Source organism: Carassius gibelio, chromosome B19 (genome assembly GCF_023724105.1).
Source record: "Carassius gibelio isolate Cgi1373 ecotype wild population from Czech Republic chromosome B19, carGib1.2-hapl.c, whole genome shotgun sequence".
In the NCBI taxonomy this organism is placed as follows: Eukaryota; Metazoa; Chordata; class Actinopteri; order Cypriniformes; family Cyprinidae; genus Carassius; species Carassius gibelio.
Genome location: NC_068414.1, coordinates 4732175 through 4751810, shown reverse-complemented (window position 1 = coordinate 4751810; position 19636 = coordinate 4732175). Strand labels below are relative to the sequence as shown.

Sequence of the window (19636 nt, the reverse complement as noted above, 5' to 3'; positions counted from 1 at the left end):
ATCTGTTCACAAAGTTTGTTTATTATATGTTAATCATAATTAAAGTGTATCTAGATGAAAAAACGAATACGAACTCATTTTATAGTATTTGTGGCCGAGACGGGATTCGAACCTCTAATTCTGTGTATTTTACTCGTCCCGCCTCCCTGCAATTTCCTTCGTTTCTATTGGCTAGTCAGCGCTCTACACCTATCCGCGACTGGCCCCCGCGTGACAGGCGGAGATACTGTCCACTATACTAACGAGGAGCTGTGCATGCTGCCGTTTCCCCCCCAACTGACGGCACTGCACTGACATAACTAAACAATGCATGGCTTCTTCTGACGCAGACCCAGCCCTAGCACCGTAAAATTTCTGATGGACCCATCATTAGCTGAAGTCGCATAACACTTGGAACACTACCCGTAGCAGGGGTCATTGTTTGGACTCTTTTTTTTTTTTTTTTTTTTTTTTAAATTGCGCTTTAAACAAAAAGTATTGCGTCAATGCAACTGAACAACATTAATTAGGAACACAGTGCGTCAAAAAGCAAAATGACAGTTAAAGGCAATTCGTTATTGAACTCTTTGATGACATCATTCAGCTAAGTTCAGTTTAAATAGTATCTGTGCAATAATTTGCAATCAAGTCAACGATATCGCTGTACATGAAGTGTCCCCAGCTCCGCCTGCCAGAAGCGACAGAGGCAAGAAACCAAAACTCGATCGGTGAAAGGATGGAGAAAAAACCCGGTGAGAAACCAGGCTCAGTCGGGGAGACAGTTCTCCCCTTGTCAGACGAAACAGGTAGATTAGCTCCAGGCTGCAGGAATGTCAGACTGTGCAGAAGAATCATCTGTTTCCTGTGGTCTTGTCCAGGTGGTCTTTACAGGGGATTTGTATCTGCGGCTCATCTAGTTGTCACGGTCTCCGCTGTGTTTCTGGGCCATAGAGGTCCTTTCTAGGTGTTGATCCACCATCTTCTCTGGATACGGACTGGATCCGGGTGACTGAAGCGGATACAGACTGGATCTGGTGGCTACGGTGACCTCGGAATAAGGGATTTCTTTAAAAGACTTTTTTTTTCATATAAGATTTTATCCAACTTTTCAGATAGAGGCATAAGAAAGAGATTGCCTTGATTGGGCTTTTGGTTATTATAGGCACTCTCTGCGTTTGACCACTTCGTGTTTATTTAGCCGGATGGGAAGGCAGCGCTTTCTTGTACGTGACGGGATGCAAATTCTTGAAGGCTCTCTTTAGTGACGGGTCCAAACAAAGATCTCATCTGCTCCTCTAGCCCTATCGGCGACTCGTGCACTTCGAGCCTTCTTAGTGACGGCGCAAGTTGCTGACTGCTGACTGCGTTGGTGGTATAGTGGTGAGCATAGCTGTCTTCCAAGCAGTTGACCCCGGATTCGATTCCCGGCCAACGCATATGCTTTGGCTTGGGCTGACGTCGAAGCAGAACTCCCTCTGTGACCTGTGCCTCCACCCAAAACTTTTGGATGGAATAATTTCGGATGGACCCATCATTAGCTGAAGTCGCATAACACTTGCAACACTACCGGTAGCAGGGGTCATTGTTTGGACTCTTTTTTTTTTTTTTTTTTTTTTTAATTGCGCTTTAAACAAAAAGTATTGTGTCAATGCAACTGAACAACATTTATTAGGAACACAGTGCGTCAATAAAGCTACTGACTTCCGCCTGCGTTGGTGGTATAGTGGTGAGCATAGCTGCCTTCCAAGCAGTTGACCCGGGTTCGATTCCCGGCCAACGCATGTCCTTTGGCTCGGGCTGACGTCGAAGCAGAACTCCTTCTGTGACCTGCGACTCCAACCAAAACTTTTGGATGGAATAATTTCGGATGGACCCATCATTAGCTGAAGTCGCATAACACTTGCAACACTACCGGTAGCAGGGGTCATTGTTTGGACTCTTTTTTTTTTTTTTTTTTTTTTTTTTTAATTGCGCTTTAAACAAAAAGTATTGTGTCAATGCAACTGAACAACATTTATTAGGAACACAGTGCGTCAATAAAGATACTGACTTCCGCCTGCGTTGGTGGTATAGTGGTGAGCATAGCTGTCTTCCAAGCAGTTGACCCGGGTTCGATTCCCGGCCAACGCATGTCCTTTGGCTCGGGCTGACGTCGAAGCAGAACTCCTTCTGTGACCTGCCACTCCAACCAAACATTTTGGATGGATCATTCGGAAGACGAAAAGAACCAGCTCTCCCCGTCGGGGAATCGAACCCCGGTCTTCCGCGTGACAGGCGGAGATACTGTCCACTATACTAACGAGGAGCTGTGCATGCTGCCGTTTCCCCCCCAACTGACGGCACTGCACTGACATAACTAAACAATGCATGGCTTCTTCTGACGCAGACCCAGCCCTAGCACCGTAAAATTTCTGATGGACCCATCATTAGCTGAAGTCGCATAACACTTGGAACACTACCCGTAGCAGGGGTCATTGTTTGGACTCTTTTTTTTTTTTTTTTTTTTTTTAAATTGCGCTTTAAACAAAAAGTATTGCGTCAATGCAACTGAACAACATTAATTAGGAACACAGTGCGTCAAAAAGCAAAATGACAGTTAAAGGCATTTCGTTATTGAACTCTTTGATGACATCATTCAGCTAAGTTCAGTTTAAATAGTATCTGTGCAATAATTTGCAATCAAGTCAACGATATCGCTGTACATGAAGTGTCCCCAGCTCCGCCTGCCAGAAGCGACAGAGGCAAGAAACCAAAACTCGATCGGTGAAAGGATGGAGAAAAAACCCGGTGAGAAACCAGGCTCAGTCGGGGAGACAGTTCTCCCCTTGTCAGACGAAACAGGTAGATTAGCTCCAGGCTGCAGGAATGTCAGACTGTGCAGAAGAATCATCTGTTTCCTGTGGTCTTGTCCAGGTGGTCTTTACAGGGGATTTGTATCTGCGGCTCATCTAGTTGTCACGGTCTCCGCTGTGTTTCTGGGCCATAGAGGTCCTTTCTAGGTGTTGATCCACCATCTTCTCTGGATACGGACTGGATCCGGGTGACTGAAGCGGATACAGACTGGATCTGGTGGCTACGGTGACCTCGGAATAAGGGATTTCTTTAAAAGACTTTTTTTTTCATATAAGATTTTATCCAACTTTTCAGATAGAGGCATGAGAAAGAGAGTGCCTTGATTGGGCTTTTGGTTATTATAGGCACTCTCTGCGTTTGACCACTTCGTGTTTATTTAGCCGGATGGGAAGGCAGCGCTTTCTTGTACGTGACGGGATGCAAATTCTTGAAGGCTCTCTTTAGTGACGGGTCCAAACAAAGATCTCATCTGCTCCTCTAGCCCTATCGGCGACTCGTGCACTTCGAGCCTTCTTAGTGACGGCGCAAGTTGCTGACTGCTGACTGCGTTGGTGGTATAGTGGTGAGCATAGCTGTCTTCCAAGCAGTTGACCCCGGATTCGATTCCCGGCCAACGCATATGCTTTGGCTCGGGCTGACGTCGAAGCAGAACTCCCTCTGTGACCTGTGCCTCCACCCAAAACTTTTGGATGGAATAATTTCGGATGGACCCATCATTAGCTGAAGTCGCATAACACTTGCAACACTACCGGTAGCAGGGGTCATTGTTTGGACTCTTTTTTTTTTTTTTTTTTTTTTTAATTGCGCTTTAAACAAAAAGTATTGTGTCAATGCAACTGAACAACATTTATTAGGAACACAGTGCGTCAATAAAGCTACTGACTTCCGCCTGCGTTGGTGGTATAGTGGTGAGCATAGCTGCCTTCCAAGCAGTTGACCCGGGTTCGATTCCCGGCCAACGCATGTCCTTTGGCTCGGGCTGACGTCGAAGCAGAACTCCTTCTGTGACCTGCGACTCCAACCAAACTTTTTGGATGGATCATTCGGAAGACGAAAAGAACCAGCTCTCCCCGTCGGGGAATCGAACCCCGGTCTTCCGCGTGACAGGCGGAGATACTGTCCACTATACTAACGAGGAGCCATGCATGCTGCCGTTTCCCCCCCAACTGACGGCACTGCACTGACATAACTAAACAATGCATGGCTTCTTCTGACGCAGACCCAGCCCTAGCACCGTAAAATTTCTGATGGACCCATCATTAGCTGAAGTCGCATAACACTTGGAACACTACCCGTAGCAGGGGTCATTGTTTGGACTCTTTTTTTTTTTTTTTTTTTTTTTTAAATTGCGCTTTAAACAAAAAGTATTGCGTCAATGCAACTGAACAACATTAATTAGGAACACAGTGCGTCAAAAAGCAAAATGACAGTTAAAGGCATTTCGTTATTGAACTCTTTGATGACATCATTCAGCTAAGTTCAGTTTAAATAGTATCTGTGCAATAATTTGCAATCAAGTCAACGATATCGCTGTACATGAAGTGTCCCCAGCTCCGCCTGCCAGAAGCGACAGAGGGAAGAAACCAAAACTCGATCGGTGAAAGGATGGAGAAAAAACCCGGTGAGAAACCAGGCTCAGTCGGGGAGACAGTTCTCCCCTTGTCAGACGAAACCAGTAGATCAGCTCCAGGCTGCAGGAATGTCAGACTGTGCAGAAGAATCATCTGTTTCCTGTGGTCTTGTCCAGGTGGTCTTTACAGGGGATTTGTATCTGCGGCTCATCTAGTTGTCACGGTCTCCGCTGTGTTTCTGGGCCATAGAGGTCCTTTCTAGGTGTTGATCCACCATCTTCTCTGGATACGGACTGGATCCGGGTGACTGAAGCGGATACAGACTGGATCTGGTGGCTACGGTGACCTCGGAATAAGGGATTTCTTTAAAAGACTTTTTTTTTCATATAAGATTTTATCCAACTTTTCAGATAGAGGCATGAGAAAGAGATTGCCTTGATTGGGCTTTTGGTTATTATAGGCACTCTCTGCGTTTGACCACTTCGTGTTTATTTAGCCGGATGGGAAGGCAGCGCTTTCTTGTACGTGACGGGATGCAAATTCTTGAAGGCTCTCTTTAGTGACGGGTCCAAACAAAGATCTCATCTGCTCCTCTAGCCCTATCGGCGACTCGTGCACTTCGAGCCTTCTTAGTGACGGCGCAAGTTGCTGACTGCTGACTGCGTTGGTGGTATAGTGGTGAGCATAGCTGCCTTCCAAGCAGTTGACCCCGGATTCGATTCCCGGCCAACGCATATGCTTTGGCTCGGGCTGACGTCGAAGCAGAACTCCCTCTGTGACCTGTGCCTCCACCCAAAACTTTTGGATGGAATAATTTCGGATGGACCCATCATTAGCTGAAGTCGCATAACACTTGCAACACTACCGGTAGCAGGGGTCATTGTTTGGACTCTTTTTTTTTTTTTTTTTTTTTTTTTTTAATTGCGCTTTAAACAAAAAGTATTGTGTCAATGCAACTGAACAACATTTATTAGGAACACAGTGCGTCAATAAAGCTACTGACTTCCGCCTGCGTTGGTGGTATAGTGGTGAGCATAGCTGTCTTCCAAGCAGTTGACCCGGGTTCGATTCCCGGCCAACGCATGTCCTTTGGCTCGGGCTGACGTCGAAGCAGAACTCCTTCTGTGACCTGCCACTCCAACCAAACATTTTGGATGGATCATTCGGAAGACGAAAAGAACCAGCTCTCCCCGTCGGGGAATCGAACCCCGGTCTTCCGCGTGACAGGCGGAGATACTGTCCACTATACTAACGAGGAGCTGTGCATGCTGCCGTTTCCCCCCCAACTGACGGCACTGCACTGACATAACTAAACAATGCATGGCTTCTTCTGACGCAGACCCAGCCCTAGCACCGTAAAATTTCTGATGGACCCATCATTAGCTGAAGTCGCATAACACTTGGAACACTACCCGTAGCAGGGGTCATTGTTTGGACTCTTTTTTTTTTTTTTTTTTTTTTTAAATTGCGCTTTAAACAAAAAGTATTGCGTCAATGCAACTGAACAACATTAATTAGGAACACAGTGCGTCAAAAAGCAAAATGACAGTTAAAGGCATTTCGTTATTGAACTCTTTGATGACATCATTCAGCTAAGTTCAGTTTAAATAGTATCTGTGCAATAATTTGCAATCAAGTCAACGATATCGCTGTACATGAAGTGTCCCCAGCTCCGCCTGCCAGAAGCGACAGAGGCAAGAAACCAAAACTCGATCGGTGAAAGGATGGAGAAAAAACCCGGTGAGAAACCAGGCTCAGTCGGGGAGACAGTTCTCCCCTTGTCAGACGAAACAGGTAGATTAGCTCCAGGCTGCAGGAATGTCAGACTGTGCAGAAGAATCATCTGTTTCCTGTGGTCTTGTCCAGGTGGTCTTTACAGGGGATTTGTATCTGCGGCTCATCTAGTTGTCACGGTCTCCGCTGTGTTTCTGGGCCATAGAGGTCCTTTCTAGGTGTTGATCCACCATCTTCTCTGGATACGGACTGGATCCGGGTGACTGAAGCGGATACAGACTGGATCTGGTGGCTACGGTGACCTCGGAATAAGGGATTTCTTTAAAAGACTTTTTTTTTCATATAAGATTTTATCCAACTTTTCAGATAGAGGCATGAGAAAGAGATTGCCTTGATTGGGCTTTTGGTTATTATAGGCACTCTCTGCGTTTGACCACTTCGTGTTTATTTAGCCGGATGGGAAGGCAGCGCTTTCTTGTACGTGACGGGATGCAAATTCTTGAAGGCTCTCTTTAGTGACGGGTCCAAACAAAGATCTCATCTGCTCCTCTAGCCCTATCGGCGACTCGTGCACTTCGAGCCTTCTTAGTGACGGCGCAAGTTGCTGACTGCTGACTGCGTTGGTGGTATAGTGGTGAGCATAGCTGTCTTCCAAGCAGTTAACCCCGGATTCGATTCCCGGCCAACGCATATGCTTTGGCTCGGGCTGACGTCGAAGCAGAACTCCCTCTGTGACCTGTGCCTCCACCCAAAACTTTTGGATGGAATAATTTCGGATGGACCCATCATTAGCTGAAGTCGCATAACACTTGCAACACTACCGGTAGCAGGGGTCATTGTTTGGACTCTTTTTTTTTTTTTTTTTTTTTTTTTAATTGCGCTTTAAACAAAAAGTATTGTGTCAATGCAACTGAACAACATTTATTAGGAACACAGTGCGTCAATAAAGCTACTGACTTCCGCCTGCGTTGGTGGTATAGTGGTGAGCATAGCTGCCTTCCAAGCAGTTGACCCGGGTTCGATTCCCGGCCAATGCATGTCCTTTGGCTCGGGCTGACGTCGAAGCAGAACTCCTTCTGTGACCTGCGACTCCAACCAAACTTTTTGGATGGATCATTCGGAAGACGAAAAGAACCAGCTCTCCCCGTCGGGGAATCGAACCCCGGTCTTCCGCGTGACAGGCGGAGATACTGTCCACTATACTAACGAGGAGCCGTGCATGCTGCCGTTTCCCCCCCAACTGACGGCACTGCACTGACATAACTAAACAATGCATGGCTTCTTCTGACGCAGACCCAGCCCTAGCACCGTAAAATTTCTGATGGACCCATCATTAGCTGAAGTCGCATAACACTTGGAACACTACCCGTAGCAGGGGTCATTGTTTGGACTCTTTTTTTTTTTTTTTTTTTTTTTAAATTGCGCTTTAAACAAAAAGTATTGCGTCAATGCAACTGAACAACATTAATTAGGAACACAGTGCGTCAAAAAGCAAAATGACAGTTAAAGGCATTTCGTTATTGAACTCTTTGATGACATCATTCAGCTAAGTTCAGTTTAAATAGTATCTGTGCAATAATTTGCAATCAAGTCAACGATATCGCTGTACATGAAGTGTCCCCAGCTCCGCCTGCCAGAAGCGACAGAGGGAAGAAACCAAAACTCGATCGGTGAAAGGATGGAGAAAAAACCCGGTGAGAAACCAGGCTCAGTCGGGGAGACAGTTCTCCCCTTGTCAGACGAAACCAGTAGATCAGCTCCAGGCTGCAGGAATGTCAGACTGTGCAGAAGAATCATCTGTTTCCTGTGGTCTTGTCCAGGTGGTCTTTACAGGGGATTTGTATCTGCGGCTCATCTAGTTGTCACGGTCTCCGCTGTGTTTCTGGGCCATAGAGGTCCTTTCTAGGTGTTGATCCACCATCTTCTCTGGATACGGACTGGATCCGGGTGACTGAAGCGGATACAGACTGGATCAATCAAGTCAACGATATCGCTGTACATGAAGTGTCCCCAGCTCCGCCTGCCAGAAGCGACAGAGGCAAGAAACCAAAACTCGATCGGTGAAAGGATGGAGAAAAAACCCGGTGAGAAACCAGGCTCAGTCGGGGAGACAGTTCTCCCCTTGTCAGACGAAACAGGTAGATTAGCTCCAGGCTGCAGGAATGTCAGACTGTGCAGAAGAATCATCTGTTTCCTGTGGTCTTGTCCAGGTGGTCTTTACAGGGGATTTGTATCTGCGGCTCATCTAGTTGTCACGGTCTCCGCTGTGTTTCTGGGCCATAGAGGTCCTTTCTAGGTGTTGATCCACCATCTTCTCTGGATACGGACTGGATCCGGGTGACTGAAGCGGATACAGACTGGATCTGGTGGCTACGGTGACCTCGGAATAAGGGATTTCTTTAAAAGACTTTTTTTTTCATATAAGATTTTATCCAACTTTTCAGATAGAGGCATGAGAAAGAGAGTGCCTTGATTGGGCTTTTGGTTATTATAGGCACTCTCTGCGTTTGACCACTTCGTGTTTATTTAGCCGGATGGGAAGGCAGCGCTTTCTTGTACGTGACGGGATGCAAATTCTTGAAGGCTCTCTTTAGTGACGGGTCCAAACAAAGATCTCATCTGCTCCTCTAGCCCTATCGGCGACTCGTGCACTTCGAGCCTTCTTAGTGACGGCGCAAGTTGCTGACTGCTGACTGCGTTGGTGGTATAGTGGTGAGCATAGCTGTCTTCCAAGCAGTTGACCCCGGATTCGATTCCCGGCCAACGCATATGCTTTGGCTCGGGCTGACGTCGAAGCAGAACTCCCTCTGTGACCTGTGCCTCCACCCAAAACTTTTGGATGGAATAATTTCGGATGGACCCATCATTAGCTGAAGTCGCATAACACTTGCAACACTACCGGTAGCAGGGGTCATTGTTTGGACTCTTTTTTTTTTTTTTTTTTTTTTTAATTGCGCTTTAAACAAAAAGTATTGTGTCAATGCAACTGAACAACATTTATTAGGAACACAGTGCGTCAATAAAGCTACTGACTTCCGCCTGCGTTGGTGGTATAGTGGTGAGCATAGCTGCCTTCCAAGCAGTTGACCCGGGTTCGATTCCCGGCCAACGCATGTCCTTTGGCTCGGGCTGACGTCGAAGCAGAACTCCTTCTGTGACCTGCGACTCCAACCAAACTTTTTGGATGGATCATTCGGAAGACGAAAAGAACCAGCTCTCCCCGTCGGGGAATCGAACCCCGGTCTTCCGCGTGACAGGCGGAGATACTGTCCACTATACTAACGAGGAGCCATGCATGCTGCCGTTTCCCCCCCAACTGACGGCACTGCACTGACATAACTAAACAATGCATGGCTTCTTCTGACGCAGACCCAGCCCTAGCACCGTAAAATTTCTGATGGACCCATCATTAGCTGAAGTCGCATAACACTTGGAACACTACCCGTAGCAGGGGTCATTGTTTGGACTCTTTTTTTTTTTTTTTTTTTTTTTTTTTTAAATTGCGCTTTAAACAAAAAGTATTGCGTCAATGCAACTGAACAACATTAATTAGGAACACAGTGCGTCAAAAAGCAAAATGACAGTTAAAGGCATTTCGTTATTGAACTCTTTGATGACATCATTCAGCTAAGTTCAGTTTAAATAGTATCTGTGCAATAATTTGCAATCAAGTCAACGATATCGCTGTACATGAAGTGTCCCCAGCTCCGCCTGCCAGAAGCGACAGAGGGAAGAAACCAAAACTCGATCGGTGAAAGGATGGAGAAAAAACCCGGTGAGAAACCAGGCTCAGTCGGGGAGACAGTTCTCCCCTTGTCAGACGAAACCAGTAGATCAGCTCCAGGCTGCAGGAATGTCAGACTGTGCAGAAGAATCATCTGTTTCCTGTGGTCTTGTCCAGGTGGTCTTTACAGGGGATTTGTATCTGCGGCTCATCTAGTTGTCACGGTCTCCGCTGTGTTTCTGGGCCATAGAGGTCCTTTCTAGGTGTTGATCCACCATCTTCTCTGGATACGGACTGGATCCGGGTGACTGAAGCGGATACAGACTGGATCAATCAAGTCAACGATATCGCTGTACATGAAGTGTCCCCAGCTCCGCCTGCCAGAAGCGACAGAGGCAAGAAACCAAAACTCGATCGGTGAAAGGATGGAGAAAAAACCCGGTGAGAAACCAGGCTCAGTCGGGGAGACAGTTCTCCCCTTGTCAGACGAAACAGGTAGATTAGCTCCAGGCTGCAGGAATGTCAGACTGTGCAGAAGAATCATCTGTTTCCTGTGGTCTTGTCCAGGTGGTCTTTACAGGGGATTTGTATCTGCGGCTCATCTAGTTGTCACGGTCTCCGCTGTGTTTCTGGGCCATAGAGGTCCTTTCTAGGTGTTGATCCACCATCTTCTCTGGATACGGACTGGATCCGGGTGACTGAAGCGGATACAGACTGGATCTGGTGGCTACGGTGACCTCGGAATAAGGGATTTCTTTAAAAGACTTTTTTTTTCATATAAGATTTTATCCAACTTTTCAGATAGAGGCATGAGAAAGAGAGTGCCTTGATTGGGCTTTTGGTTATTATAGGCACTCTCTGCGTTTGACCACTTCGTGTTTATTTAGCCGGATGGGAAGGCAGCGCTTTCTTGTACGTGACGGGATGCAAATTCTTGAAGGCTCTCTTTAGTGACGGGTCCAAACAAAGATCTCATCTGCTCCTCTAGCCCTATCGGCGACTCGTGCACTTCGAGCCTTCTTAGTGACGGCGCAAGTTGCTGACTGCTGACTGCGTTGGTGGTATAGTGGTGAGCATAGCTGTCTTCCAAGCAGTTGACCCCGGATTCGATTCCCGGCCAACGCATATGCTTTGGCTCGGGCTGACGTCGAAGCAGAACTCCCTCTGTGACCTGTGCCTCCACCCAAAACTTTTGGATGGAATAATTTCGGATGGACCCATCATTAGCTGAAGTCGCATAACACTTGCAACACTACCGGTAGCAGGGGTCATTGTTTGGACTCTTTTTTTTTTTTTTTTTTTTTTTAATTGCGCTTTAAACAAAAAGTATTGTGTCAATGCAACTGAACAACATTTATTAGGAACACAGTGCGTCAATAAAGCTACTGACTTCCGCCTGCGTTGGTGGTATAGTGGTGAGCATAGCTGCCTTCCAAGCAGTTGACCCGGGTTCGATTCCCGGCCAACGCATGTCCTTTGGCTCGGGCTGACGTCGAAGCAGAACTCCTTCTGTGACCTGCGACTCCAACCAAACTTTTTGGATGGATCATTCGGAAGACGAAAAGAACCAGCTCTCCCCGTCGGGGAATCGAACCCCGGTCTTCCGCGTGACAGGCGGAGATACTGTCCACTATACTAACGAGGAGCCGTGCATGCTGCCGTTTCCCCCCCAACTGACGGCACTGCACTGACATAACTAAACAATGCATGGCTTCTTCTGACGCAGACCCAGCCCTAGCACCGTAAAATTTCTGATGGACCCATCATTAGCTGAAGTCGCATAACACTTGGAACACTACCCGTAGCAGGGGTCATTGTTTGGACTCTTTTTTTTTTTTTTTTTTTTTTTTTAAATTGCGCTTTAAACAAAAAGTATTGCGTCAATGCAACTGAACAACATTAATTAGGAACACAGTGCGTCAAAAAGCAAAATGACAGTTAAAGGCATTTCGTTATTGAACTCTTTGATGACATCATTCAGCTAAGTTCAGTTTAAATAGTATCTGTGCAATAATTTGCAATCAAGTCAACGATATCGCTGTACATGAAGTGTCCCCAGCTCCGCCTGCCAGAAGCGACAGAGGGAAGAAACCAAAACTCGATCGGTGAAAGGATGGAGAAAAAACCCGGTGAGAAACCAGGCTCAGTCGGGGAGACAGTTCTCCCCTTGTCAGACGAAACCAGTAGATCAGCTCCAGGCTGCAGGAATGTCAGACTGTGCAGAAGAATCATCTGTTTCCTGTGGTCTTGTCCAGGTGGTCTTTACAGGGGATTTGTATCTGCGGCTCATCTAGTTGTCACGGTCTCCGCTGTGTTTCTGGGCCATAGAGGTCCTTTCTAGGTGTTGATCCACCATCTTCTCTGGATACGGACTGGATCTGGTGGCTACGGTGACCTCGGAATAAGGGATTTCTTTAAAAGACTTTTTTTTTCATATAAGATTTTATCCAACTTTTCAGATAGAGGCATGAGAAAGAGATTGCCTTGATTGGGCTTTTGGTTATTGGTGGACTGAGAGGACTTTTTTGAGTTTTACTCCTCCCTTTTGGAGTAGGGGGGGGGTGCTGACGAAACACATGTGGGCAGGCATTGTCACCCTTGATGACCCTTGGCGAGCGTAGTAGTTTAACAGAGGCAGCGCACAGGCCCGAGGATTTGGAGACACAGCTCGAGTTTCTCTTCATTGTCGCATAAATCTTTCGCCTTTTACTAAAGATTTCCGTGGAGGGGAACTTTTGCGAGTGACCTGTATTTTTGGGTGCTCTGCTCACAGCAGAGCTACATCGAAATGTCAAGAGCAGAATCAGTTTGACCGTCCGGCAGCATGCTGCGAGAGGGCTTGCCACTGGTCATCGTCTGAATAGGCACTCTCTGCGTTTGACCACTTCGTGTTTATTTAGCCGGATGGGAAGGCAGCGCTTTCTTGTACGTGACGGGATGCAAATTCTTGAAGGCTCTCTTTAGTGACGGGTCCAAACAAAGATCTCATCTGCTCCTCTAGCCCTATCGGCGACTCGTGCACTTCGAGCCTTCTTAGTGACGGCGCAAGTTGCTGACTGCTGACTGCGTTGGTGGTATAGTGGTGAGCATAGCTGCCTTCCAAGCAGTTGACCCGGATTCGATTCCCGGCCAACGCATGTCCTTTGGCTCGGGCTGACGTCGAAGCAGAACTCCCTCTGTGACCTGTGCCTCCACCCAAAACTTTTGGATGGAATAATTTCGGATGGACCCATCATTAGCTGAAGTCGCATAACACTTGCAACACTACCCGTAGCAGGGGTCATTGTTTGGACTCTTTTTTTTTTTTTTTTTTTTTTTTTAATTGCGCTTTAAACAAAAAGTATTGTGTCAATGCAACTGAACAACATTTATTAGGAACACAGTGCGTCAAAAAGCAAAATGACAGTTAAAGGCATTTCGTTATTGAACTCTTTGATGACATCATTCAGCTAAGTTCAGTTTAAATAGTATCTGTGCAATAATTTGCAATCAAGTCAACGATATCGCTGTACATGAAGTGTCCCCAGCTCCGCCTGCCAGAAGCGACAGAGGGAAGAAACCAAAACTCGATCGGTGAAAGGATGGAGAAAAAACCCGGTGAGAAACCAGGCTCAGTCGGGGAGACAGTTCTCCCCTTGTCAGACGAAACCAGTAGATCAGCTCCAGGCTGCAGGAATGTCAGACTGTGCAGAAGAATCATCTGTTTCCTGTGGTCTTGTCCAGGTGGTCTTTACAGGGGATTTGTATCTGCGGCTCATCTAGTTGTCACGGTCTCCGCTGTGTTTCTGGGCCATAGAGGTCCTTTCTAAGTGTTGATCCACCATCTTCTCTGGATACGGACTGGATCCGGGTGACTGAAGCGGATACAGACTGGATCAATCAAGTCAACGATATCGCTGTACATGAAGTGTCCCCAGCTCCGCCTGCCAGAAGCGACAGAGGCAAGAAACCAAAACTCGATCGGTGAAAGGATGGAGAAAAAACCCGGTGAAGAATCATCTGTTTCCTGTGGTCTTGTCCATGAAGTGTCCCCAGCTCCGCCTGCCAGAAGCGACAGAGGGAAGAAACCAAAACTCGATCGGTGAAAGGATGGAGAAAAAACCCGGTGAAGAATCATCTGTTTCCTGTGGTCTTGTCCAGGTGGTCTTTACAGGGGATTTGTATCTGCGGCTCATCTAGTTGTCACGGTCTCCGCTGTGTTTCTGGGCCATAGAGGTCCTTTCTAGGTGTTGATCCACCATCTTCTCTGGATACGGACTGGATCCGGGTGACTGAAGCGGATACAGACTGGATCTGGTGGCTACGGTGACCTCGGAATAAGGGATTTCTTTAAAAGACTTTTTTTTTCATATAAGATTTTATCCAACTTTTCAGATAGAGGCATGAGAAAGAGAGTGCCTTGATTGGGCTTTTGGTTATTATAGGCACTCTCTGCGTTTGACCACTTCGTGTTTATTTAGCCGGATGGGAAGGCAGCGCTTTCTTGTACGTGACGGGATGCAAATTCTTGAAGGCTCTCTTTAGTGACGGGTCCAAACAAAGATCTCATCTGCTCCTCTAGCCCTATCGGCGACTCGTGCACTTCGAGCCTTCTTAGTGACGGCGCAAGTTGCTGACTGCTGACTGCGTTGGTGGTATAGTGGTGAGCATAGCTGTCTTCCAAGCAGTTGACCCCGGATTCGATTCCCGGCCAACGCATATGCTTTGGCTCGGGCTGACGTCGAAGCAGAACTCCCTCTGTGACCTGTGCCTCCACCCAAAACTTTTGGATGGAATAATTTCGGATGGACCCATCATTAGCTGAAGTCGCATAACACTTGCAACACTACCGGTAGCAGGGGTCATTGTTTGGACTCTTTTTTTTTTTTTTTTTTTTTTAATTGCGCTTTAAACAAAAAGTATTGTGTCAATGCAACTGAACAACATTTATTAGGAACACAGTGCGTCAATAAAGCTACTGACTTCCGCCTGCGTTGGTGGTATAGTGGTGAGCATAGCTGCCTTCCAAGCAGTTGACCCGGGTTCGATTCCCGGCCAACGCATGTCCTTTGGCTCGGGCTGACGTCGAAGCAGAACTCCTTCTGTGACCTGCGACTCCAACCAAACTTTTTGGATGGATCATTCGGAAGACGAAAAGAACCAGCTCTCCCCGTCGGGGAATCGAACCCCGGTCTTCCGCGTGACAGGCGGAGATACTGTCCACTATACTAACGAGGAGCCATGCATGCTGCCGTTTCCCCCCCAACTGACGGCACTGTACTGACATAACTAAACAATGCATGGCTTCTTCTGACGCAGACCCAGCCCTAGCACCGTAAAATTTCTGATGGACCCATCATTAGCTGAAGTCGCATAACACTTGGAACACTACCCGTAGCAGGGGTCATTGTTTGGACTCTTTTTTTTTTTTTTTTTTTTTTTAAATTGCGCTTTAAACAAAAAGTATTGCGTCAATGCAACTGAACAACATTAATTAGGAACACAGTGCGTCAAAAAGCAAAATGACAGTTAAAGGCATTTCGTTATTGAACTCTTTGATGACATCATTCAGCTAAGTTCAGTTTAAATAGTATCTGTGCAATAATTTGCAATCAAGTCAACGATATCGCTGTACATGAAGTGTCCCCAGCTCCGCCTGCCAGAAGCGACAGAGGGAAGAAACCAAAACTCGATCGGTGAAAGGATGGAGAAAAAACCCGGTGAGAAACCAGGCTCAGTCGGGGAGACAGTTCTCCCCTTGTCAGACGAAACCAGTAGATCAGCTCCAGGCTGCAGGAATGTCAGACTGTGCAGAAGAATCATCTGTTTCCTGTGGTCTTGTCCAGGTGGTCTTTACAGGGGATTTGTATCTGCGGCTCATCTAGTTGTCACGGTCTCCGCTGTGTTTCTGGGCCATAGAGGTCCTTTCTAGGTGTTGATCCACCATCTTCTCTGGATACGGACTGGATCCGGGTGACTGAAGCGGATACAGACTGGATCAATCAAGTCAACGATATCGCTGTACATGAAGTGTCCCCAGCTCCGCCTGCCAGAAGCGACAGAGGCAAGAAACCAAAACTCGATCGGTGAAAGGATGGAGAAAAAACCCGGTGAGAAACCAGGCTCAGTCGGGGAGACAGTTCTCCCCTTGTCAGACGAAACAGGTAGATTAGCTCCAGGCTGCAGGAATGTCAGACTGTGCAGAAGAATCATCTGTTTCCTGTGGTCTTGTCCAGGTGGTCTTTACAGGGGATTTGTATCTGCGGCTCATCTAGTTGTCACGGTCTCCGCTGTGTTTCTGGGCCATAGAGGTCCTTTCTAGGTGTTGATCCACCATCTTCTCTGGATACGGACTGGATCCGGGTGACTGAAGCGGATACAGACTGGATCTGGTGGCTACGGTGACCTCGGAATAAGGGATTTCTTTAAAAGACTTTTTTTTTCATATAAGATTTTATCCAACTTTTCAGATAGAGGCATGAGAAAGAGAGTGCCTTGATTGGGCTTTTGGTTATTATAGGCACTCTCTGCGTTTGACCACTTCGTGTTTATTTAGCCGGATGGGAAGGCAGCGCTTTCTTGTACGTGACGGGATGCAAATTCTTGAAGGCTCTCTTTAGTGACGGGTCCAAACAAAGATCTCATCTGCTCCTCTAGCCCTATCGGCGACTCGTGCACTTCGAGCCTTCTTAGTGACGGCGCAAGTTGCTGACTGCTGACTGCGTTGGTGGTATAGTGGTGAGCATAGCTGTCTTCCAAGCAGTTGACCCCGGATTCGATTCCCGGCCAACGCATATGCTTTGGCTCGGGCTGACGTCGAAGCAGAACTCCCTCTGTGACCTGTGCCTCCACCCAAAACTTTTGGATGGAATAATTTCGGATGGACCCATCATTAGCTGAAGTCGCATAACACTTGCAACACTACCGGTAGCAGGGGTCATTGTTTGGACTCTTTTTTTTTTTAATTGCGCTTTAAACAAAAAGTATTGTGTCAATGCAACTGAACAACATTTATTAGGAACACAGTGCGTCAATAAAGCTACTGACTTCCGCCTGCGTTGGTGGTATAGTGGTGAGCATAGCTGCCTTCCAAGCAGTTGACCCGGGTTCGATTCCCGGCCAACGCATGTCCTTTGGCTCGGGCTGACGTCGAAGCAGAACTCCTTCTGTGACCTGCGACTCCAACCAAACTTTTTGGATGGATCATTCGGAAGACGAAAAGAACCAGCTCTCCCCGTCGGGGAATCGAACCCCGGTCTTCCGCGTGACAGGCGGAGATACTGTCCACTATACTAACGAGGAGCCGTGCATGCTGCCGTTTCCCCCCCAACTGACGGCACTGCACTGACATAACTAAACAATGCATGGCTTCTTCTGACGCAGACCCAGCCCTAGCACCGTAAAATTTCTGATGGACCCATCATTAGCTGAAGTCGCATAACACTTGGAACACTACCCGTAGCAGGGGTCATTGTTTGGACTCTTTTTTTTTTTTTTTTTTTTTTTTTTTTAAATTGCGCTTTAAACAAAAAGTATTGCGTCAATGCAACTGAACAACATTAATTAGGAACACAGTGCGTCAAAAAGCAAAATGACAGTTAAAGGCATTTCGTTATTGAACTCTTTGATGACATCATTCAGCTAAGTTCAGTTTAAATAGTATCTGTGCAATAATTTGCAATCAAGTCAACGATATCGCTGTACATGAAGTGTCCCCAGCTCCGCCTGCCAGAAGCGACAGAGGGAAGAAACCAAAACTCGATCGGTGAAAGGATGGAGAAAAAACCCGGTGAGAAACCAGGCTCAGTCGGGGAGACAGTTCTCCCCTTGTCAGACGAAACCAGTAGATCAGCTCCAGGCTGCAGGAATGTCAGACTGTGCAGAAGAATCATCTGTTTCCTGTGGTCTTGTCCAGGTGGTCTTTACAGGGGATTTGTATCTGCGGCTCATCTAGTTGTCACGGTCTCCGCTGTGTTTCTGGGCCATAGAGGTCCTTTCTAGGTGTTGATCCACCATCTTCTCTGGATACGGACTGGATCCGGGTGACTGAAGCGGATACAGACTGGATCAATCAAGTCAACGATATCGCTGTACATGAAGTGTCCCCAGCTCCGCCTGCCAGAAGCGACAGAGGCAAGAAACCAAAACTCGATCGGTGAAAGGATGGAGAAAAAACCCGGTGAGAAACCAGGCTCAGTCGGGGAGACAGTTCTCCCCTTGTCAGACGAAACAGGTAGATTAGCTCCAGGCTGCAGGAATGTCAGACTGTGCAGAAGAATCATCTGTTTCCTGTGGTCTTGTCCAGGTGGTCTTTACAGGGGATTTGTATCTGCGGCTCATCTAGTTGTCACGGTCTCCGCTGTGTTTCTGGGCCATAGAGGTCCTTTCTAGGTGTTGATCCACCATCTTCTCTGGATACGGACTGGATCCGGGTGACTGAAGCGGATACAGACTGGATCTGGTGGCTACGGTGACCTCGGAATAAGGGATTTCTTTAAAAGACTTTTTTTTTCATATAAGATTTTATCCAACTTTTCAGATAGAGGCATGAGAAAGAGAGTGCCTTGATTGGGCTTTTGGTTATTATAGGCACTCTCTGCGTTTGACCACTTCGTGTTTATTTAGCCGGATGGGAAGGCAGCGCTTTCTTGTACGTGACGGGATGCAAATTCTTGAAGGCTCTCTTTAGTGACGGGTCCAAACAAAGATCTCATCTGCTCCTCTAGCCCTATCGGCGACTCGTGCACTTCGAGCCTTCTTAGTGACGGCGCAAGTTGCTGACTGCTGACTGCGTTGGTGGTATAGTGGTGAGCATAGCTGTCTTCCAAGCAGTTGACCCCGGATTCGATTCCCGGCCAACGCATATGCTTTGGCTCGGGCTGACGTCGAAGCAGAACTCCCTCTGTGACCTGTGCCTCCACCCAAAACTTTTGGATGGAATAATTTCGGATGGACCCATCATTAGCTGAAGTCGCATAACACTTGCAACACTACCGGTAGCAGGGGTCATTGTTTGGACTCTTTTTTTTTTTTTTTTTTTTTTTAATTGCGCTTTAAACAAAAAGTATTGTGTCAATGCAACTGAACAACATTTATTAGGAACACAGTGCGTCAATAAAGCTACTGACTTCCGCCTGCGTTGGTGGTATAGTGGTGAGCATAGCTGCCTTCCAAGCAGTTGACCCGGGTTCGATTCCCGGCCAACGCATGTCCTTTGGCTCGGGCTGACGTCGAAGCAGAACTCCTTCTGTGACCTGCGACTCCAACCAAACTTTTTGGATGGATCATTCGGAAGACGAAAAGAACCAGCTCTCCCCGTCGGGGAATCGAACCCCGGTCTTCCGCGTGACAGGCGGAGATACTGTCCACTATACTAACGAGGAGCCGTGCATGCTGCCGTTTCCCCCCCAACTGACGGCACTGCACTGACATAACTAAACAATGCATGGCTTCTTCTGACGCAGACCCAGCCCTAGCACCGTAAAATTTCTGATGGACCCATCATTAGCTGAAGTCGCATAACACTTGGAACACTACCCGTAGCAGGGGTCATTGTTTGGACTCTTTTTTTTTTTTTTTTTTTTTTTTAAATTGCGCTTTAAACAAAAAGTATTGCGTCAATGCAACTGAACAACATTAATTAGGAACACAGTGCGTCAAAAAGCAAAATGACAGTTAAAGGCATTTCGTTATTGAACTCTTTGATGACATCATTCAGCTAAGTTCAGTTTAAATAGTATCTGTGCAATAATTTGCAATCAAGTCAACGATATCGCTGTACATGAAGTGTCCCCAG

General features: G+C 47.0%; 1 non-coding gene across 1 annotated transcript; it reads left to right on the top strand.

Annotated features, from left to right (window-relative positions):
* Positions 1-12526: 12526 nt before the first annotated feature.
* LOC127980659 (U5 spliceosomal RNA) lies at positions 12527-12641 on the top strand. The gene has a single exon (XR_008159672.1). It is a non-coding gene; the product is annotated as a U5 spliceosomal RNA (small nuclear RNA).
* Positions 12642-19636: the final 6995 nt, after the last annotated feature.